We start from the raw sequence: 24287 nt of genomic DNA, 5'->3' as shown, positions 1-24287 counted from the left end.
CTCCTGAAGAGTGGTTGAGCTTGTGTTGCCCCTTACCATAAGATGCTAAGGAAAAACAGTTATGTGATCATAATGAAAATGTGATGGCCTTAAGCTGCCCTCTCTGCAGGTGAGTGTATGTTCATTCATTAGTCTCTCTTATTTCCACTCAGAAAGCACGCGGATGAAAATCGCAAGCTGTGTGATGTACAGTGTGTCCCTGCACGGCATGTATATTTATACATGTGCATATGTGGATGCACGTGGGCACACAAAAGTGCGTACACGCCGTTAGATGTTGTATTCTTGTGCATTTGCAAGCGCATAGGCAAGCATCTGTTTTACATTTTTTACATGTAGCGAATCAAATTCTACATTTTTGCCCACATTTGGATGTTTGATGTGAGAGCAGGCAGGCGGTCTGCCCGGCTGCTGTGAGAAGTGGCACACTTGGATCATTAATCAGACTCGACGGCACAGCGGGTAGAAGGCAAGCCACGGGAGAGCCCTAATGCATGCAAATGTATACTCGTTTTGGGGGCAGGTTGAGCCAAGGACAGAACCTAGCCAGCAACAGTGAGAGGGAGAAAGAGTAGTGAGAGAGAAAGAGAAGAACATATCACAAGCTCCAGTGTGGGCCTGTTCATTCTGTTGTGGTCCAATACAGCTGGAGCATGAACGTGTTCTAAATCAACATGACAGTGGAGAAAAGGTGAAATGGGAAAATCATGCAGCTCATACAAAAGCTAGCAGAGACGAATCCAGAGTAAGACCCCTCATACAGTGGAGATTATGTTGTGATGTGGAATCACAGTATCATTTGACTGGTCAGATCTCATATCAGCAGCTATATTATCACCCTCTAATGTCTTCCTGCATGATACGAGGACTGTCAAGCAAGACTCTTCAGCGAGACATCACTTAACATGAGAAATATAAGAATAAAAAAAAAAAAGTCGGAGCTGATGTGCTTCCATCCGAGGGCACAGCTTTGAATTCTAGCCCTTATTATTCTGCTCAGTGCATGAGCCTCATTATGGCTAAGATTGTACCTTGGTGGAGATAACCTTACGTGACTTTTTGAGATGAACCCTTTACAAGGGAGATTAGGGATGTGAATGGAGTGAGATATCGATGCTGGTGGCATCATCTAAAGTAACAGAGGCGCTACAAATCCTCCTCACAGTTTTTCCTCCTTGCCAGGTTTCATCGTCATTTAGGCTTATACAACAGAAGGTTTAGGTGCTTAAGTCTAAGTCGCTGCATTCTGCAATCATGTCGTTAAGCTTGTAAAATGCTTAGGAGAAAAAACAAAAATACAAAACACCAGTGTTATTATCAACCAACCAAATCCAGTGTATGGGTAGCACAGTGGAAAAGACTTGTCTACCACAGCTGACCATCTGCTAAGCCCTGCCCCTTCTCAGTTACTGTTGCTATGCCTGTCAGGCTTTCCATACTCATGCAACACTTGTTATTTATACCTTATATCTGTGTATTTAGTTGTTGAATCTTGATCTGTAGTTGAACTGAATCTTGTTTGTGGGGGGGACACTCAATAAAGACACTGTTGAAAATGAAAAAAAAATGTCTGCAAAGGTTACATAAAGGTTTCTAATGCCTCATTTTTGCAGTGACTGGTGTCTGTAGATCCGTAAATATACGGATGATGCCTCTAGTGTCCAACGCAAGGAAGTGCAGTTCTTTACAAATGGATAGAAACCTGATAGAAACTACCTGTAGCCATGGGGGAGAGGCTAATTTTTTATCTGTTTTTCAGCGTCCAGTGGTTTGGAATATGTGCTTGGAACATTAATGGGACAAAAACAGGACCTGTCAGGTACGTGGCATGTTTTGTGAAATATTTCATATTTCAGTTCTGGTTGCCTCATCTCCGCAAACACATACGTGAATAGAAACGAGGCGTAAGGGTACTATACTGACTGTGTTTAGCAGAAATGTGGCTGTAGAATCCAGCTGACCTTTTAATGTGTTAATCAGAACAAGAAGCCAGTAGAAGGGTCTTACACATGCACGAGATGGCTACATAGATGATACAATACTAAAAGACTGAGGATGAACTTACATGTCACAGGTAAAAAGTTATCATTCTCACCAGCTGATGAGACACTTAGAAGACAGGAAAATAAGGAGCATATATTGGAGGATAAAGCTAGCCGTGGAATGTAAAGAATTTTAAGTACAAATCTAATATAAATGGCTCTTGTTTTTACAATACTTCCGCGTTGTGTTTTGGTGTTTAGAAAGGTTACTACCATCCTCCAGACTTTTTATGTATTGAGTATCATTCTTATTCAGGCTGTCATAATGCACTGTTTGTACAATTACCAACAAAAAGTAATTCGCCACAACTAGTAACCTAAGTAATCGCGAGCCAGTATTTCGTATATATCCCACATAATCAGAAAGGCTACAATCACGTGACTGATGCACTGACAGTGGTGAAGAAGGAAGCTGTGTAAAGACTGAAAGTCCATTCAAGGAGGCAGGAGGGTGGATGGGTCACACAGCACAGGACTTTTCCCCAGGAGACCGGTTTTCAAGAGAAATCAAGTGATCTTTGAATCATTTTAATATATCATCACAATGTTTCTTTTCCTAAACCCAACCTACGTAACTTTACATTAAACATGTCCCTTTAGCTTAAGTACGTAACAAATTTGTGGGGTGCTTACTTGTTAAATATCCTACTAACTATTGTGTGTGCATTTTCATTTTATTCTTATTCATTTTCATAGGATATGTTTGAGAATATGTTGTCTTAGAGTCCCATGCACACCACTATAACATGCTTGCCAGGCCGGCCATGCCTAGTTATGTTTGCTGAGCTACAACTGGACAACTGGTTCAAGGGTGAAGTGAACAGTCAGTTGGCAGTGTTCGTTAATGGGAAGCCAGTGAGGGATCATATATCATTGGCACTGAAATAGCAACTCCTATTGGTTGGTGTGTACAACTAGAAAATGGAATGTGGAAAATGAACATGAATGTCCATGTGTGTTACATCCTCCCAGTGTGTTGAGTTTATGTCAAAAAATAATACAGCGCAATGGAATAAATAATATCCTTTTTAAAATGCTGTACAGAAAATCAATCTCAGCGGTACAATTTGTTCCTCCTTGGCTTCCTTATTCCTGCATTTTATCATTTCATATTATATGTCCCAGTGTCCCAGTGAAGTGTCCCAGGAAAACATCTGTCCACTGGCACTGGCTCATGAATCAAAGTTCCGCTCGCTCTTTTCCCTGGATAGATGGAAGGATGAAGGGAGGGATGAAAAGATGGAGTGAACGCGCAATTGTTCTGCTCTTGCAAACAGGCCATTCAGGGGAAATTCCCCGGGGAGCAGAGCTTTTTCAAGGTTGCGTCCTACTCTAGCTACCTCTGTGTGTGTGCGTGCATGCATGCCTGAGCGCATGTAGTCCTCTGGGTCTCAATAACGTTCAGTCAGGCTGATATCTTTCGCCGTACGGGGAAAAAAAAAAGTGCAAACTGTGGGTGTGTGTTTGTGTGCTGACTCGGCCAAGTGCCAGAGGTTCCCACAAGTCTCCCAGGTCAGATGGAGGGTCAACAGCTGTTGGCTAAGAACATTCCCTATGTTCATTTTGCCTTGCACCAGAGTGAGGCCCAGACATGTGAGAAGAATGAAAAGCATGACAGTGTTATTGTTCTGCGTAAAATGAATGACTCTTGGAAAGAAAATGCCACTCTGTGAATGCATGCCTGCTTTGTGATTTTACATAACACAAACACTTGCCATCAAAAGGTTGCAGGCATTCAGGCTGTATAATGACTTATGCGATAAGGCTGTGTTTGTCTGCATAATTCACCCAAGCTTGACAATGTTTAATAAGGTTTACTTTCAATTTTAATCATAGCGTTCCAATTTTAAACCTCACAAGTAGCTCTGTATTATTTGGTTTAAAAAGTCACTGCAGACAAATGATAACATTTGTTTCCGTGCAGCTGTGCAGCCATAAAACTATAGTAACCCCAGTGACACCACAGCAGCTTTGTTATGGCCCCTAATTTAAGCGGAATTTAATGCAGTAGACTTCATTTCTGTCCACAAACTGTTCTCTCCTGCGCTGCATTGTTAAAAGATATTATTCCACTCCCCACTCGTTGTTCACATTGTTTGTTATTCGAGCAAGAAGTATATGGAAATTGGCCTGAAGGATTTTAGAGGTTGGCAAATTGCATCTCCAATCAATGCCAGGACTCTGCAAAAATCTATGTAAGCCTTGTGTGCAAAATCATGTTTTTATAGATCGGAGCAAAAGCACTTACAAACACACCAGACAAAGTAAAGTAAGAGTCATTATTTCTTTGCATTGTAAATATTTCTTCCAGGCAGAGATGGCAACACTATACAAATGACGGCACGGAGATGGCGGTGGAAAATTAATTAACGGAGGAAAGTGGGGAGAAAAAATATAGCGTGGCTTCATTTTTCTATTGTTTTTAAATTAGACTCCACAGACATCTCCCCTGCTGTTATGATGAGGTTGTAGGGATTATGTTATTAAACCCCTGACATCGCTCCTCTCTCTGTGTTCCTGGCACCATCTTAGGGAACCTTGTGCAGCCTCAGTGGACACACAAGCATGCGCACATACCCAAACAAGAATGCTGGCACGCACATGAGCGTAACATGAAATGCAGACACAGACATCTGGAGCGACCTGGGCCTCTCCAATTTGAGGCAGAGGATAGAGACAGAGTTATGTAATACTCTGCCCTTGGATGAAAGGTTTAAGATAATCTGAAGCAGTGACCCTGAACCAATGGCTCTTTTTCCAAGAAAGACACTAATGACTCTGGTGTAAAATGAGTCTTTAAAATACTGTTTTGGAAATTCTCTCCTACTTTTCCACATGAATGATATATTGTTTATTATTATTATTATTATTATTATTGTATCTTTGACTAATACCAATATTATGAGATATAGATTTTGGAGAGCTGCTTATGCCAAAGTTCAGTGCCTTCAAATGTGTGTTTTCCCAGAAAAGTTGCTTCTGCAGACAGAGATTTTGTCTTTGATTTTGTTTCACAAAGAAACACTGTTAGGATAGTTGGGCACATCCTCAGCTGGTAGTCCCTGTCCTAAGGGTGCCATGCCATTGTTCTAATGGCCCTAAATTCTGAAGTACCATCAGTCTGAAAAATGTCCCATTGGACTGAAAACCCATTTTTGCGACAGTCCATTATCCCAAAAACAAATGCCCATTGCTCCAAAGTCTCAGAAAATACACCCTCCCTGCAGTAGATTCAGTTTCTCAGCACTGGTCGAGCCACCAATCTCAGGTGCTTATACTGACCGAGCCATCAATCCCAAGTGTTATACCGACACTTCGCGGCATTTCCTAGCGATGTCTGAGCCATTGAACCTGGATGCTTTTCATTGACCTCTCCCTGGTTTTCCAGTGACCTCTGTGTCACCAAACATTATGTTTTTTAGCCAAAACATGATCTTTCCCAAAGCAAAACCAAGTGGTTTTTGTGCCTTAACCTAACCACACATTCACCACTGCATGGTTGATAAATGTATTCTATCTGTGGTTGACAGAGATGTACAATGTAAACATTTTTTTGGCGCTAGGTTTATCTAACCATAGGTAATGTGTGTTTTTGAAGAAACGGGACTTGGGAGCGATGGCTATTTGTTTTTAGGATAACAGGCTGTCAGAGAAGTAGGCTTTTGGTCCAGCGGGACATTTCTGGGGGTTCGGCTTGGTCTTTTCCCGGGGTTTCAGCATTCTGGGCCATCAGAGCAATGGGAAGTTGCCATCCTGAGCACACTTTAGCATGTCAGAGTTTGGATCAGATCTCGTTTGGAAGACAGCCAGGGGTGTAGCACAAAATTCTGGACCCTATACACTGGTATTCTCCATGGGTCCCTACCTGAATCCACAGCTATTCATTCTAGTATCTTTGTAGGCCCTCCTCAGATAATGGCCCTGCCAACACATTATCACTCCAACCTCGTCATGTATTGACGTTTTGGTCATAGACTTTCCACCTCCATATACCGTTTGCAAGGTATCGTGGGTGCATTGGTTGTTGACATTCTAGGACACAGTGTCAAGTTCTACCTGTTACACGCATTGTCTTCTTTCAAGGTAAAGACTTCTGTTTTCACAGGAAATTCAACTATGTTGGTACAACACCGCGAATTGACATTTTCTTTCCTTCAAAAACAAACACACATGGTTGGGTTAAGGCAACAAAAACCTTGGTTAGGTTTAGGAAAAAAGAATTGGGTTTGGCCTCAAGATCTTACGGGACATGAACAGCGCTCTCCCAGGTGAAGGTCGGACACCTGTTTTCATTGGTTTCCAACCCATATAAGCCATACTCAATTATTATGGTTTCAAAATAAATTAAAAGCATTTGCTGTATCATGCTCTCAATTTATGCACCTTCTGAAGTGTTCCCCTCCAACCTATAAGCTGTGTTTTTCTCTAAGATAATTACCAGGTATTATTAGTTATTTATTCTTTGTCTGTTTCCTAGGCTTGTGTTCCTTAAAGAGCTCATTAGCTATAAGAGCATTGGCAGTCCTCTATAATAAAATTCAAGGAGAATTCTGAAATCAATCAATTTTATTTATAAAGCCCAATATCACAAATCACAATTTCCCTCACAGGGCTTTACAGCATACGACATCCCTCTGTCCTTTGGACCCTCACAGCGGATAAGGAAAAACTCCCCCCAGAAAAACCCTTTAATGGGGGAAAAAAACGGTAGCAACCTCAGGAAGAGCAACTGAGGAGGGATCCCTCTTCCAGGACTGACAGACGTGTAAAAGATGTCGTACAGAACAGATCAGCATAATAAATTAACAGTAATCTGTATGACACAATGAGACAGAAAGAGAGAGAGAGGGACAGAGACATAGACAGATGCAGGACAGACGGTAATGACAGTAGCTTACAACAACATTAATGAAAGTAATAATATTACAATTATAGTTCTGGCTACTGTGGTACAATATGTTGAAAGTATATATTAATATCTGATATGTGACAATAATCATATGTGTATAATAACAGTAGAAGTATGACTAATGATAACAGCAGCAGCAGGAGGCATCTGGCAGGACCACGGCAGCAGCACAACCACACACGTCACACTATCCAGGCACCGCTGCAATACGAGTTAACCTGAGCACAAAGGTTCCGGAGAAGAAGCCGAGTTAGTGACATCCAGAATGTCCGAGTTAGCAAGATGAAGTAACAGGACACGATAGAGAGAGAGAGAGAGAGAGAGAGAGAGAAGGAGAGAAGGTGCCCGGTGTATTATAGGGGGTCCCCTGGCAGACTAGGCCTAAGTCAGCCTACCTAGGGGCGGAACAAGGCAAGCCTGAGCCAGCCCTAACTATAAGCTTTATCAAAGAGGAAAGTCTTAAATCTAGTCTTAAATGTGGAGACGGTGTCTGCCTCCCGGACCATAACAGGAAGATGATTCCACAGGAGAGGAGCCTGATAGCTGAAGGCTCGGGCTCCTGATCTACTTTTGGAGACTTCAGGGACCACGAGTAACCCTGCATTCTCCGAGCGCAGTGTTCTGGTGGGATAACATGACACTATGAGCTCTCTAAGATATGACGGAGCTTGACCATTTCGAGCTTTATAAGTTAACAGTAGGATTTTAAATTCAATTCTGGATTTTACAGGGAGCCAGTGCAGAGAAGCTAAAACAGGAGAAATATGATCTTGTTTCTTAGTTCCTGTTAGTACACGTGCTGCTGCATTCTAAATTAGCTGGAGAGTTTTTAAGGACTTACTAGAGCTACCTGATAATAGAGAGTTACAGAAATCCAGCCTTTAGGTAACAAAAGCGTGGACCAATTTTTCTGCATCTTTTTGGGTCAGGATAGGCCTAATTTTCGCAATATTGCGCAGATGCGCAGATGCAGTCTGTGAGGTTTGTTTTAAATGAGAATTTAAAGACAAATCTTGATCAAATGTTACTCCGAGGTTTCTTACGGTAGTGCTAGAGGCCAGAGCAATGCCGTCTAGAGAAACTATGTCATCAGATAAAGAGTCTCTGAGTTGTTTGGGGCCAAGAACAATAACTTCAGTTTTGTCTGAATTCAACATCAGGAAATTGGTGCTCATCCCGGTTTTTATGTCTTTAAGGCAATTATGAAGTTTATTTAATTGATTACTTTCTTCTGGCTTCATCGATAAATACAACTGTGTATCATCCGCATAACAATGGAAATTTACAGAGTGATTTCTAATGATGTTACCTAAAGGAAGCATATATAGAGTAAATAGGCTTGGTCCGAGCACAGAACCTCGCGGAACTCCAAAACAAACATTTGTACGTAAGGATGATTCATTATGAACGTGAACAAACTGAAAACAATCAGATAAATAAGATTTAAACCAGCTTAGTGCAGAACCTTTTAGGCCAATTAAGTGTTCCAGTCTCTGTAGCAGAATTTGATGGTCAATAGTGTCAAACGCCGCACTAAGATCTAATAAAACAAGTACAGAGACGAGTCCTTTGTCTGAGGCAATCAGAAGGTCATTTGTAATTTGAACAAGTGCTGTCTCAGTGCTATGATGCACTCTAAATCCTGACTGAAATTCTTCAAATAAATTATTATCATGGAGAAAATCACACAGCTGGTCTGCGACTACTTTCTCAAGGATCTTTGAAAGAAAGGGAAGATTAGATATTAGTCTATAGTTGGCTAACACCTCTGGATCCAGGGTGGGCTTTTATACGTGCCATTTACCTACTTTGTCATATATTTGCACCCACAGATAATGCTAGAGAGGTTTTAGCACCCTCTTGCTAAATGAATATATCCATACACAAACCATGCACACTCATGTCTAAACGAGAATCCCAAATTCCCAGCATTAATTAAGGTAATCTATATAACTAAAGTCTCTGAATTTTTGCTTTAGACACCGACAAACCACAAGACGCGCTGAGCCTCTCTACAAAATGTTGTTTCTTTGTAATATTGTTCAGTAGGCTTTGACCAGAGAGTGTCTGAGGGCCACCACTTTTAGAGCTGTGACTAATGCATGAACAGCTGAGTCACCATGAATAACCGAAAGAATACACTCCACTAATACATTCATCTCTTCACCTCATACCTGTTCTACTTATACCAGCTACTGTTTAAAGGGAAGACTTCATTCTAGTGGTCACACTGTTTTGATGTTGCATCTTGGCCTCCGAGACTGTTCGGATAAAATCTCAAAATGAATTCTTTTTTTGGTTTGGATGATGTGTAGGAGGGATGGTTGTGCTCATCTGTCCACCACCTCCTGTACTGAATAAAAAAATGTAGATTTAAAAGAAGCAGAAGCTTTCTAAAGAGACGAAATAGACACAAATGATGTTCTGACTTGGAGTTTGAATGGGATGATTCACTCATCTGTAAATCTGAATGCACTCTTATAGGACAAACTCAAGAGCACAGCTGCCTCAGGCACAGAAATTCTAAGCACTAAGATATATCTATGTATGTGTGTATGCAGGTGGGTTTGCTGGAAGCAGTGAGAGGGACTTGGTTCCTTTCCATCATGCTAGCTGGCACCCTTTTACTGAATCAGATTGATTGGCTCGGATAGGGTCAAAACATGCCCGCTCTCTGACATTATGTTGTGTCGCTGAGCACGGCTGGGTGCTGGCTGGAGGCGAAGAAGAGATTTGGCCATGCTAACTGGTACACCTTTCCTGAGTAAAAGCTTTATATTCAGTGCAGTAAATGCAGTCATGTTGTTCATGATGGATACAGCAAAGTGAGAGGTGAATTGCAAAATGTTGTACTAAATGTTTCAGATCAAATATAAATCAAGATTTAGCAAATGGATTGTTCTGGTAGGATAAAAGTCTACATAGAATGTCATGTGTTTGCTTTTAAAGGTGTGGAATCAAAACCAAGGACTATATGTGTCTGCATATGTGAACTGTATGTTTTCCCTCAGGTAGCCAATTACAATAGCTAATTATGCAAAGGAAGTTAAGACACTTGCTAAAATGTTTTTGACCCACGCAAGTGATCATGAATTTGACGTATCTCATACAATGGTTCACAGGATATCTTATGAAAATGCACACAAAATAGTTCCTCTTATATCTATTAGTTAATGTAAAGATACGTACTTAACGTAAAGTTACGTAGGGTAGGTTTACATGAGTAAAGTCACTTTCCTTGGGTTTAGGAAAAGAAACATGGTTATGAAGTCCCATAAAATGGCTCAAAGTTCATGTGGTTTCACATGGTTCTGAACTTCAGTCTCCTGGGGAATGTCCTGGAGAAATTCCTGTGTTTTTGTAGGAATACGCATGAATTGTGCATGAGAACACCCTGATCAATCACAACAACAATCTCAGGCCAAACGGGAAGCTTCGGCGTGATCATTTCACGTGTTCAACAAGGGGACAGTTCTGATAAGTGTTGTGGGAACTCAGAGGTAAGGTTAAAAGGACATTCACCTGGTCAACATTTTAGGCAATACACTCATTTGCTTTTTTGCCAAGAGTTAGATGACAAGACTGCTGTCACTCTCATGTGCTGGACAATCTGAACCCTATTAACCTATTTATCTTCAGCCTCTGGGGGCAACAGCCAGTATTTCAAGGGTTCTGGTGTAGCCAGCAGATATATGGATAGTGGATATCTGGGTCAAGTCTTCCTCTTCTGTGCGCCGACCATTGTTTACTGTCCGATTAGCAACTTGAGACATTATCTGTACAGAGTCATAATGTTCAGTCATATATTTGCATATAAATACAATTACATTTTTTTTTAATTTAAAATGTTAATGAATAGCTAAATCGTCATCAGATTATATCCGATGGGTTCAGAGATTGCATGTTGGCCAATGCATTCCACCTCTTTTGATCTCTACAGGATTCCTAAAGCTGGCTCTGATCTGATTGTTGAACATAATAACTTGGACAATAAGTAGAGAATGCTTCCAATACAGATTACGTGCTGGACCATTTTTTCAAGCACAGTCGCTCTCCTGGCCGCCTGGCAACCTCAAAGTGACAACGAGTCCCCTGGAAATAGATGGCTATCTCATCTAACTCTTGACAAGTAAGCAAATAAGCTCCCAAAATGTCACATTATTCCTTTAAAAACAATGTCAGCAACAGATAACAAATCAGGTAAGGTATAGGCTACTGTATGTAGGTGGGGAGGTACTAAGGGGCTTATTAGGGGAATGGATGACGGGTCACTGGCAGGTGATGAGCAGGTGACTGAGGAGCAGTGGTATGAGCTGAGAGCAACTATTTGCTGGGTAAGGAATGGTTGAGTCTGAAATGACAGGAAGTGACACAAATGAACAGAAATGATGCAAAAATAAACTAATATGGTGCTGTTGCCATGATGAGCATTGTACTGTAGCTACTAAAATATGTGACAGAAAAGAAAAGCATAAGGAAATATTTTAGTTACACTATAAAAATGTGAAATTGGTATCAGAAATATTCATATATAGTGAAGGCTTTGGTGAGCATTAGAACCAATGTTTGACACAGCTATAAGTGACTACTCAGACAATATGGAAATGAAGCTATCTAAACTTTTTGTGTATAGTCAGGCTTCAGCTGAAGAGAGAGCCGCATGCTAATACGCACATGCAGCCACCAAACCGAGATATACTGCTACATTTACCCTGTGATTGCAGGCCTTTGAAGAGCGGATGAGCAGAATGTGTGTCTGCACTGTGTAAAACCCATGTGTGTGGACTAATAAATGGACCTGCTGAGGACAGTTACATTGTCCCCTTGTTGCCTCTCTCTGCCAGATAGCCCTGTTAAAAGCCACAGTGGGGGCTAAGTGGCAGGGTCATTTGTTACACAGAGCTTTATAGACTGCTGCGAGAACACTTAAACTTTACTCAGTCCACGACATAGGCTAGATTTTAAATAATGTCCTCCGACTAACTGGAAAGATTGCAGCTCTTAAGTGAATCCTGAATTAAAGAAAGGCACATAGAGTACATCTTAATGGTTTTAGTGGGCTAGTCAGTGGTATTTAAGAAATCTTGGTGGTTGTAAAGAGAAGATGCACCGAAGACAATCTGTTCCTAAATTTGCTCTGTGGATGATGACCAATTCACTATATGATCTAGTATTTAGCACATACTATCCAAAGCTAGTTAACACACTCATTGTCTGATTTACAGTACATAGTGTTCGTTATGTGTGTTTATCTCTAGGAGATAGCAATAGAATCTCTCCATCAGGAGAGTTTCTTTATCATTCATTATTGGTTATGCATCATTTTAAGCATTAAAGCCCCACTCCAGCAAGTGTTACTCTCTGTTTTTTGATTAACTTTAGTTCAGTGGCTCGTATTATAGGAGTCACCCAGAGTTCGAACCCTGGGTGGGGGAGCCCCACTGTGTGGAGCTTTCGTGTTCTCCCCATGTCAGAGTGGGCTTTCTCTGGGTACTCCGGCTTCCTCCCACAATCCAAAGACATGTAGTTTAGGCTAACTGGTGACTCTAAATTGGCCGTAGGTGTGAATGTGACCGTGAATGGTTGTCTGCCTCTATGTGTAAGCCCTGTGATAGTCTGGCAGCCTGTCCAGGGTGTACTCTGCCTCTTGCCCAATGTCAGCTGGGATAGGCTCCAGCACCCCTGCGACCCCTTACAGGATAAGCAGTTACGGAAAGTGAATGATTCAACTTGGTTATATGCCACAATTGTATAAACACAAGCAAAATAGCTGTCATGAAAGTACCCTTTGCTACTTCTGTTCAAATGTGCTACTGGGTTAACTTGCATAAACAAGGTGTGTCAGAGCAGCAGCTCTCAGCTTGTTCTTTGGCTCAGTGGGTGTGTGCTCATAAATACATAAGTTAACTCATCAAAGACATGGCTCGGTGTGGGTTTGTGCTTGTGACGATGACTAGCCAGCTCACAACGATGTTTATCTGTTAGCAGCATGGATGAAAAAAGTAAAGTGCACCTGCAAGCTTGGACGATGGCGTTTGACCTGCAGATTCTACTGTAGTTATAAGCCATCATTTTTGTTTTCACATTTTTTTTCACATTGCACACAAAATTAAGCTATTTGTCAACATGACTCAGAAAAATATGAAATATAAAAATGCAAAAAATACACTGGAGACAAAGTGGACAAAAAGTTATCCAGGGTGACTTCTTGTCGTAGGCAAGAGGCTAAGAGTTCAGTGTCTTGTTGAAGGACACTGATACATCAGCCACTGCAGGAAATTAACCCATGACTTTCTACTTATGGCAGCATGTCTCTAACCACTAGGCACTCCTGTTAGTTGCAGATATTGGCTGTGGTCAGTATAGAGCCTTTAGCTGATCCTCTGTAGAGCATTACTTGACCTGGCTGTTGGGAGAAAGGACAGACGTAAGCTTAAAATATCTCCCAGGCTTGACACAGCACTGCTCCAGCTGCACTCTGTAATTACCAGCAGTGCAATCAGCAGACTCGTTAATTTCCCCTGACTGACAGCCGCTGACGGCTCAATTGCAGAAAATGCACTGGTACAACTTCATAAGTAAATGGAACTGACATCCTGAAGCATTCTTCAGCCTGGGAGGCTGCACTCAGAAAAGTGCATATTATTATGAACACATGAAAAATACAGCTACAGACAACGTTCTCCTCTGTCTGGCAGCCATTGGGATACATGAGATGACTATCTTTGACATGCCTAATCGAAACAACAAGGCAGAAACAAAAAGACAATACAGCTAATATGAGTTCCTCTTCCTGCCCCTTAAGAACACACATACAGCTACACATTCTGCAAAACTCTAATGTTGTATAACATGTTTAGGGTGCCATGAGAAGTGGTGCTAAGAGGGCCAGCACATGGAAGCACTTTCTGATTCTGCAGAAGTATCGATTTAAGTGTAAACCAATGTGAAGTGGTCTAGAGTAGACATTCCACTGGCAAAGTAATTGGGGTGAGTGAGCCAGCAGAATTGGCCCAGATAAATAGGTCACTTAATAGGTTGTTTACGGTGGCGATTTGACATGATGCATGAGAGGACAGGCGGCGAGGGGGTCCAGCTCAAGCCGCGGCGTGGCACAGGTGCAACAGATAAAATAGAGAATGAGAGAAAACGCTCAAGTGGAATAATTTATTTCTAAATATATAAGGTTCATATTTTTGGCAGGACCTGGCTGTACACAACGTGGGCGCACCTTTAGAAATGTTTTAGAACCATAATGAATGCTACAGTGTCTACTCACATGGAGGTTATTTCTCTCTTTCAACGTGCTGTAATAATTCCCTCGCACTACTGAGCCATCTAGGTTATTCATTTCTGTTCCCCTCCTTCTCTTTCACCTGATGGCAGAGTGCTCTTCTGAGGCCTTTCACTGCAGCTATTTTGTGTCCTTCCTTGTACGCAGTTGAGATCCAAAGTGAAAAGAATGCAGCCTATGGCAGCAAATGGATGAAAAGAATGTAAGGTCAGAAAGGAGGGAGCAGTGAGGAGAGCACAACATTAAACCAGAAAGAGCTAGGAATATTATTCCCACCAGGGCCATTCATATTGTGTAAGGAATGTATGCTTTGATGGTACAGTTTGCATAGATGTCACGTCATGTTGGTGTTACTTGTAACAAGACTCAGAGTGAGCCTGTACTTAGGCACAGCAGTGCTTTGAGTTAAATGCTAACATCAGCATGCTAACACATTCACAGTGACAATGCCAACACGCCACTGTTAAGCAGGTGTAATGTTTACCTTCACCGTTTAAGTTTAATGTGTTAGCATGCTAACATTTGCTAATTAGCAGTAAACACAAAGCGTGGCTGAGGTTGATGAAAGTCGTTAGTTGTGCAGGCATGGTGGATTATACAATGGGCCCCTGGGCACAGACATGTAGAAGGCCCCACCATCCCTCCTACATGGGAGTTAGACATACAGACCCCCGGAGGCTGGAGAAGACAGACACAGAAACAGCCAGGAATGTTTTTCCTTTCACCACTTCGCTGCATTCATTCATGTCATTTTCATTTAGCATCAAACAGAACACTGAAACATACCAGAATACCTGATGAGGTCTGAATCTGAATCATAAGTAGACTGATCAAAAACATGCAATAAAAAACTCTGTATCTTGGTCACAAGTATGTCATATTATACAAAAACAATAATATATTATTTGTAATTATAATTACAAATAGGGGTGACCCTGAATAGTCGATGATTCGGTGATTTGATTCGGAGAAGTCTGATTCGACTGCCAGTCTTGCCGTTGAATCGTCGCAAAATGTGGTTATGAAACAAGACCGTACCATTCTGACTATATGGGGGTGGTCACTGCTGCTGAACATCTTGATAGCGCGGACAGCGCGGACTTGAAAATCAGTTTCAGAGTTGGGGGGGGGGGGGGGGGTGTTTCAGAGTGGGGGTTGTTCGGAATGGCGTTGTTTCGGAATGGAGGGCTGTCCCCGGCTGGGCAGTGCGTCTGTGCTCATTTAGAGCATCATACCTTGATGAAGTGAAGGAATAAAGATAAAAATAAAATGATAACCCTTTTACTTTTATTATAATTATTATCTTATTATGCCAACTGAAGAATTAAATTTGTTTATTTGGGTGTTTTAGCTCTTTTCTCTGGAGCGGAAACTGACGCAAATGAGGTCATTAATCAATGAGGGGGAAAACAACATGATTTGACGATTCGTCGGCTAAAGGAAAAATCTGTCAAATCAGATTCGACTATGAAAATTCTTAGTTGGGGACATCCCTAGTAATTAATGGGAATTCCAATGTTATTACTCATGGGTTTTACTAAATGGAGTCAACTATGACAATAAATGTCTTAAATACGACAACTTTATGATAGACGATAGCTGTCACCCTAATCCATTCTTGTGAACATGATATCTCAAGAAATTGGGACAACTGTCCACTTGGACTCAAGGACGAACCAGTTAGATTTTGGTGGTCAAAGGTCAAAGGTAAAGGCCACTGTGACCTTGTCTGTCTCATTCTAGTGAACACAATACCTCAAGAACACCTCGTAGGAATTTGGCACAAATGTTCATTGCACTCAGTGATGAACTGATTTGAATTTGGTAGCTGAAGGTCAAAGGTTAAGGTCAATCTGACCTTGTCCGTCTCATTCTCGTGAATGCGATATTTCAAGAATTTTCTCAAATTTGTCTCAAATGTCTAATTGGACTCAGCAATGAACTAATTCGAATTTGGAGGTTGAAGGCCAAAGGTCAAGGTCAGTGTGACTTCACAAAACGTGTTTTTAGCCAAAATTCAAGAATACATTTACTTATTATGACAATTTTTACAGAAATGTCTAACAGGATAAAATTATGACTGTGACACACACACACACACACACACACACACACACACACACACACACACACACACACACACAGACTTGCAATCAAGAACATAAAATAGATTTGAATCAAACTTCACACACATACTATGACTGGGTGTGGGTTTTTGAATGTAGGACATACATTATGTAGATGTGTTTATCACATAACAGTGTTTGTCAGAGGGACATATGGTTGCTTATGGTGTATTGTCTTTTTTATGACTGCTTGAGGGCAACGTTACAGATGTTTTTTTATGTGTTTTATTCACCTCTCTGTCTTTCTGAGGATTGTTCGGAGCTTGTGCATGCAAGACAAATTAGGTGACTCTGATCTTGAGTATCCACCTTGAGACTGTGCTGATTGTGGAGATCTTCTTTGGCTATCACTATAGGAAGAGTCACTCTCTTGCTGAGAGTTAGACAAGAAGATTAAAGCCACTCATATTTGTGTGTTAATTATGACACTAGAGCAATGCAGGCAGTTAACGTAGCTTAGCATCAGTCAGGACACACGGGGAAACACCAAGCCTGAGGTCCCAACTTTTAAAAAACCCTCTCAGAAGTCATTGTCTTTCATCCATCCATCCATCCATCTATCCATTTTCCATCCATTTTCTAACCTTTCTATCCTCTTGAGGGTCACAGGGGGACTGGAGCCTATCCCAGCTGACATTGGGTGAGAGGTGGGGTACACCCTGGACAGGGCTGACACATAAAGACAGACCACCATTCACACTCACATTCACACCTACGGACAATTTAGAGTCACCAATTAACCTGTTCCCAATCTGCATGTGTTTGGACTGTGGGGGGAAGCCGGAGTACCCGGAGAAAACCCACGCTGACACAGGGAGAACATGCAAACTCCCATTGTCTTCCACCTAATATTTATTTGAGAGTGCCATCAATGTTCTCATGTAGCTCCCTGCGAAAAAAAAGGCAAAAAAGAACATTTTCCAAAATGTCGGACTATTCCTTTAACATCAACCAAGCATACAGTGATTATATCCAAAAAAGCATCAAGCATCCCATTAAAGAGAAACACCTTGTGATTCTAGACCTCTCTGTCTTTTAACCTGTGACTTTTTTTCCTTTGTGTGTGTGTGTGTGTGTGTGTGTGTGTGTGTGTGTGTGCATGTGTGTGTACGTGCTTGGACAAACATTTCCATAGAAATGAACACAGCAGATGATGAACCAACCACATCATTGTGTTCATCATTGCGAGCTACAGAGGTGATATTTACACCATGACAGGAAATGTGATGGGCTATCAATCTCCCATGCATATACATGTGCACACACTCACACATGCTATGAATAACTGTGATGTACTCGGCTGTCGACCATATTTGACGCAGGATACGCATTAGTGTGTAGCTGGAGAAAACTTGATCACCTTGAGTGAATCAGCACTGTACCATTTTCCATCTATTCTAAAGGCATCCATCTATTTTGTTTTGGAGAGGCTTATCAGCAAAACAGATGCTAATGAAATGAAACTGTTTGCACAGCTCTCCAAATACACTATAAATCCATTATAGGAATAAAAAGGTAAATACGTCACTGGAGATACATCATGGAAAGCGCCCAGCCTGTTTAAAGAATTATCATTTTGTAAACTAGAAGTGAGGTTTCCTCTCAAGGTGATTTATTTTTTCAATGCTTTGCTTTAAATGTTGTGTAATAAATCACTTTGATAGGGTAATGGTCATTTTTGGGGGATATTTTATTTTTGAAATGAATTTATCATATCTCTGTTGAGCTAAAGTCACTCCTGCTATCTGCTACACTCTGACAGGACTCTCTCTGCTTTCACTCATTCCATAAGAAACACCATGGGAAAAATCACAGGGAGATACAGCCACTTTGCTGTAATATGATGCTATGAGCTTTAAGCACACTAAATAAACCATGTGTCGAAGAATGTGTTTTACAGAGGTTGTTCCATTTTAATGTCAAGAGTAAGTACTTAAAGCTGCACTAATTGATATTTTTATATCAAGAAAACCATTTTTTAATGTAAAATAAGCTGGTCATAATAACAAACCCGCTGCAAATTATGACTCAATTCTACATTGTTCACTTAAGCCCCTTCTTATTACCAGGGTGTTACAGTAAATACCACTGCTTTGTCACGACATGTGATAGACACCAAAGGCACCCTTAAGTGTGTTTATAAGCTTTTAATTAACGTCTATATAAACTCATCCGCTGGAATACTTGACGCTGAGAGCAACTGATGTAATACAAAGAGCGAGAAAGTCAACATGGGATGGGAGGGCAGGTAGGTGGAGCAAACTCAAGCACACCACAGTCAGTGAAACCTAAAGTTGATGTTGTTTTAACACATTGTTAGCGCAATTTATGTATGGCTGACTATGGTCATGTGACATACTTACGTCATGTTGAGTAAAATTATACTTATTTTTACCCCGAGCATGACTTTTTTTTAACCTTACCAAGTAGTTTTTTTTGCTGTAACCTAACTGTGACCGTTTCACAACATTAACCAAGTGATACAATGTTTTACAGCTGTGCGTCAGATATTTAAGTTTTACAGCTTCCAACTTTACTGTTTTATGACCTCGCAGCTGCAGCTGTTACCAGCAATAAAACAAAACACAACAAAACACTGTACGCTACCCACCCAGCACTTTATAACGGACAGACTATATTAGCAATTAGCTGGTGAACATAGAGCAGCTGAAGAGTCAGACATTTTTCCATCAGCTCCAAAAGAAAGCCAAAGCTGCTCCGTGTCTGCTGGATGTTTAAATCATGGATGTTTAAAGAGAACTGGATAAAGCATTGGATAAAGTTTGACTTCAAGGTATAAATAAATCAAGGGTCATTGATGTAAGCACACCAGGGACTTGGTTTGACTAGACTATTCTTAGCAAACACATTCTCCATATCAACCATGGATGTATAAACAAAACTGGACACAGGGCTGGAGGTGGGGCCCCTTTGATTCCTATTAAAGGGTTAGTGGTCAGCTCAGTGGTTCATGAAGCCAAAAAAAATTCAGATGCCGCATAAAAAATTGTCCAGATGATCAGTACTACTTCCACAGTGTGAGGCCCATAGAGCAGGTGTCAAAGAGACTTCTGCCGGCTGAGCCGACAAATGTTATTGGACTGAATGCATCAAATGCAGATAGTAAAATGAATCATTTGGTGGAGGTTGTGACACTCAGAAAATGTATCCACTGATTTACTGACTATTCACTCACCATTTAAGTCTATGGGAAAACGTCTTTGTGGACCACAGGGCATCACGTGATTAACTTTAAAGTCCGGCGCAGCTCCTGGGGGCCTGATATTGCCAGTATACAGCTATTGTGTTGTGTGTTGACAGCTTATTGCTCCTAAAAAAAATCAGAAAAATAACCAGTTTACAAATCAGAGTTTATAAATATGTTTCTTATAAATAGTAAAATTCTCAATTCTTTAACTTCTTAATTAATTTTTTAAGTGTGAAAGTTTTTTCACACTTTTTAACAGAGCCATACTGACTTGCTTGGTTATCCTATTAACTACAGAGCCACAGAAACATTTCTGCGGACTATTTTCAAAAGAATGCCACATATTTTAAAATTGATTTCCTCTTGAAACAAGAAACTCCAGGCTTGAAACAGAGAAAGCTGATCAAAAGCTCGCCTCAATTAATATCACACAGAAGGGAATGTACATATCCTCATGCACCTCCAACAACAAATTTGGTGAGCAGTGATCTTTCTACAATACTGTGGATTGATTTCTTACCTTCCAGGCGGCCATTAGTTTCTATTCAGCTCAGTAAATGAACTTGCAGAGACTTTCTCGAGGTAGGAAATCAATCACAGCAAATGTCTCATTTTTATTTTGTCATGTCATTTTATCTTTCCATGGTTGCAGGTAGTGTTTTCTGTTTCTTGCTCAATTCAAGCGCTTCAGGGTAACTGACATCTAAGATTTGGCACTCAACTGCACTCAGAAAAGAAAAAAGGATAAATAAGCTCTCAAATATCACTTGAAAGCACTGAGTAGTGAGGTTATGACTGCATACTACGTGATGATAATGTAGCACTGGCATAAAAGAAGAGTTAATATTCACAAATTATCTCAAGCAAATTTCAAGTCTCCGCAAAGACAAAGCAAATATGCAAGAATGAATTGATTACCCTTTAAAGCATTATACAACTGTCAGCGTAACACTAAGATGCGTGATTGTCGAGCATCCACCCTCAGACTCCCTCTCAGCTTCCAATGTGAATAGATAATTACACTGCGTCATTCATCTTTTTGCAGGTTTTGTGGTGTGTTTCAGCTCATCCCACGTCCCTAACAGCGCGTGAGTCAGTGTAGTCCAACACGGAGCCGAGCTGCCCTTTCTTTCTTTTTCTGGTGTTGATTCAGACCCTCCTAAGTATTTTAATGTCTCGAACTGTGCCACAAAAGAGACAGGAAAATCCATTTGTCATGTCCCTCACGGTACAATTCATTATGGATGGGGCACTGAACCACTACAAAAGCAGCAATTCCTTTAAAGGGTCAGCTTTTCAGTGTTTTCTGAAAAACCAATTTCAGAACATAATTAATCTTCAGGGAGAGATGTTTTGTGCTGTTTGGTAAAGGTGGAACTCTGTCTTCGCTGTTGTGGAAAGTAATTGAGAACGGATGATGCTTACAAAAGCGAGGACTCTGAGAACTGGCCTTTTCAGTCCATCGTACCTCTAACACATCTGAGGACAGATAACCTAGGCGCCATATCCTTGGCAGAGTAAGTAAGATACAAAACATAACTCAGGCAACACAGAGATGAAGATTTAAACTGGAGTCTTGATGAATATTAAAACATTCAGAAGAAGTTCACACTTGACATGATATATAAAGGTCTGTGAATGTTCTTTTTTGCAAGACAAACACCATCAACAAAAACTTTATGCCAACCCACACACATATGCAAGATTTTACATCTCTATACTGGATTAAAACACCAGCTGAGACTGACATTTTTATGGAGCGCCTTCCTTGCCAGGTATGCCACTGACTTCCTGGCAGCCAGTGGCACTTAAACTCGAGTGAGGGGAAGAAATGTCTCTTAAAGTCAAATGGGAAGGATAAATAAAAAGTGGAGTCACTGCAATGCACACAGACAGAAACTTGAAACTAAAGTACTATTTTCTGCTCAGAATCCAGATGTATATCATTGCTTTTGTTTTTGATTTTCAAAAGAGAAATAATATTCCTATTTATGTGTTACAATTGTGCTCTCCAGAGGGTGTGAATTTTTGGTTCAGAGTGACACTGTTGGTAATGGTAATTTGATAGGTGCAATATCTGTGTGGGCGAGTGAGCACTGAAAATTGCTCATTATCCCTTGAATTCAGCACAGCATAGCAACACGGGCAGTGAACCAGCAGTGGTTGTTACGTTGTATCATTTGATCTGAGGACTCTGCGCATGTCAGTCATATGTACGTGTACAGTAATATAGAGAATGTCACCTAAAATCCGCCCACACAGGTTATTTTTACAAACAGGAATTTTGATGCATATTTAGGTTTATTGTTAGGAGGTGACCTCTGGTGACAGTTGTAATTATGACGGGAGCAAAAAAGGAATTTAGGCGACACAGTATAAAGAGTGTAGAGGTGGAAAGGGGATGGGTCAAATGGACACAGGACTTTCATCCAGGAGGCTGGTGTTCATGTCCCATGTAAAACCAAAAGTCAGGGCTGTACGTATGTCATGTGAGATATGTCAAGTCACGTTAAAAGCTCAAAGCCTTGAAACTTAAATAGTTGCCATGGTAATCAACGTCCAAATCAGTATCTGAATACTTTGTTTTTTGGTTTTGTTTTTCACCAGTTAACTGTTGGAGGAAACTAAAAAGAGGTGGCAAGTGTCACACACAGATGAGGCCAGCGTCCTCAGTGCAGTCATTGACCCCCGCTTAAACCAATTAAATTGGCAGTCTGACCAAAAAAAGGAACAGGTAAGACAAACTGTGAAAGATTATCTCGGCTGGCAACTGTAGTGAAGCATCTGCTTTGCATCTAATGATGGGGCTCGACCTGTGGCATTCTGAGTTATGAATAACTGACAGAAACATTGCATGCATTGCACGTCTCTGCATCACTCTGTCACACACATGCAGCAGCGCTAAGTCCTACGAAAGTCAGGTTGGTTGTTTCACAATGTCAACCACGTTTTTAAAACTCACTCATGAACAATCACATACAACCTATTCTGTCGTTCACCGGTAGGGGCATGCTAATCTAGGAAATACTCATGTGGGTCATATAAGAGGATAGGAACATAAAACCTATGTGATTGTAACACCTCATTTTCCACTTACGTATGTGACTGCCGTCTGTAGATCCGTAAACATACACATGACACCTCTAGTGTCCAACGCAAGGAAGCGCTTTTCTTTACGAATGGATAGAAACCTAATAGAAACTACCTGTAGCCATGGGGGAGAGGCTAATTTTATCAGTTTTTAGCCATCCAATGGTTTGGAATATGGGCTTGGAACATTACCTGGACAAAAAACAGGACCTGCCAGGTACGTGGCACGTTTTGTGAAATATTCAATTAAAATGACGTATTAACGGCAAAGGAGTCATAATGACAATCTAACTGTATATAATATATAACCACATTCTAACAGAATAACATTACTCAAACTAGATAAACAAGTTATTAACAAGCAACACAGGCAACTGAATTGACGGAAATAGCCTGTTAGCTAAGCTAGCACACAGTTATACAGTCTCTTCTTAATCCACCGCAAAAGTTCCATTTTTTTTTTAATGTTCTCGAAGCAAATTTGGGGCTGAAATATTACAGAGGGGAGGAGTTTTGCAAGCATATCGGATATCACGCAGATTGCCACAGGACTGAATGGACTTCTGGTTGTCTTGTACGGTGGCCGATAAGGACAAAGGGACAAAGGGAAAATGCAGCAAATACAGAAACGTGCTGCATTTACTGAATGCAGATTGCAGCTGAAGGTCTTCTCTGCAGACTGGATAATGTGCTGCAGCCTGTTCTTGCTGAAAAATGTTGTCTCTTTATCTTTTTCTCCCTTTGTTTGTCAGGGTCAGCATCGGGCAACTCCACAGAAGAGGATCTGATTCAGAAGAAAGAGAAGAAAATGGAAATCAATAAAATGTAACACATCTGTATAATCTGTCATTTGACTTTGTATGAGTCTACATGGTCACTGGTGTGTGAGTATACCTTCACTGTTTTCTGGGGTCCATGTCATTGGTTCAACAGCCCATTGGTTCGACATCCCATTAGTCCGACTGTCCGTGGTGCTGAACGGCTCGCGGCAGGTGTATGGTGCGCCGCAACCTGCTTGAGGCAGAGCAGGCTCACGGCTTATGTGTTTGCCACTTTCTTTTTCATTTTAACCCACACCATGATCTTTTCCTGACCCTAACCAAGTGGTTTTTGTGCCTAAACCTAACCAGACCTTAACCACAGGGCATCATGATGATTTCGGAACGGACTTCGGAACAATGAGTTTAATATGGTCGGAACAATGGGATGTCGAACCAATGGGCTGTCGAACCAATGTGTCTTTGAAAAGAATTGTCTTTCTCTCCCTCTCTTTTATTTCCCTAAATTTAAGAAAGGACTCTACACCAGACCTTGCTGCTACAATGAAAATAAGAAAAGACAGGAATGAGACATTAATTACTCTTATTTATTCATTACTCCTTTATTAACTCTTTTAAAGGGGACTTATCATACATTGCATTGCATTGCAGGCATGCATTTTTCCTCATCTCATATATATAATATACATGTATGTATATAATGTTAAAATATCGGCACATGGCCAAAGTTTCAAATAATGGGATAAACCTACGTAGAAGTAATCCCTGTGAGTAGAAAGCACAAGCCTAAGACTGTTCTGAATGCAAGCTGATGTCATCTCGCCAATCGATATATTCCA

General features: G+C 40.9%; 1 long non-coding RNA gene across 1 annotated transcript; it reads left to right on the top strand.

Moving 5' to 3' along the window:
* Positions 1-23499, top strand: LOC125882859 (uncharacterized). Its single transcript, XR_007448416.1, has 4 exons — positions 1-109; positions 1760-1819; positions 22187-22313; positions 23422-23499. It is a non-coding gene; the product is annotated as an uncharacterized LOC125882859 (long non-coding RNA).
* Positions 23500-24287: the final 788 nt, after the last annotated feature.

The sequence above is a fragment of the Epinephelus fuscoguttatus genome, linkage group LG22, assembly GCF_011397635.1.
Source record: "Epinephelus fuscoguttatus linkage group LG22, E.fuscoguttatus.final_Chr_v1".
In the NCBI taxonomy this organism is placed as follows: Eukaryota; Metazoa; Chordata; class Actinopteri; order Perciformes; family Serranidae; genus Epinephelus; species Epinephelus fuscoguttatus.
Note: the sequence above shows the minus strand (reverse complement) of the source record. Positions and strands in the feature narration are given on the sequence as shown.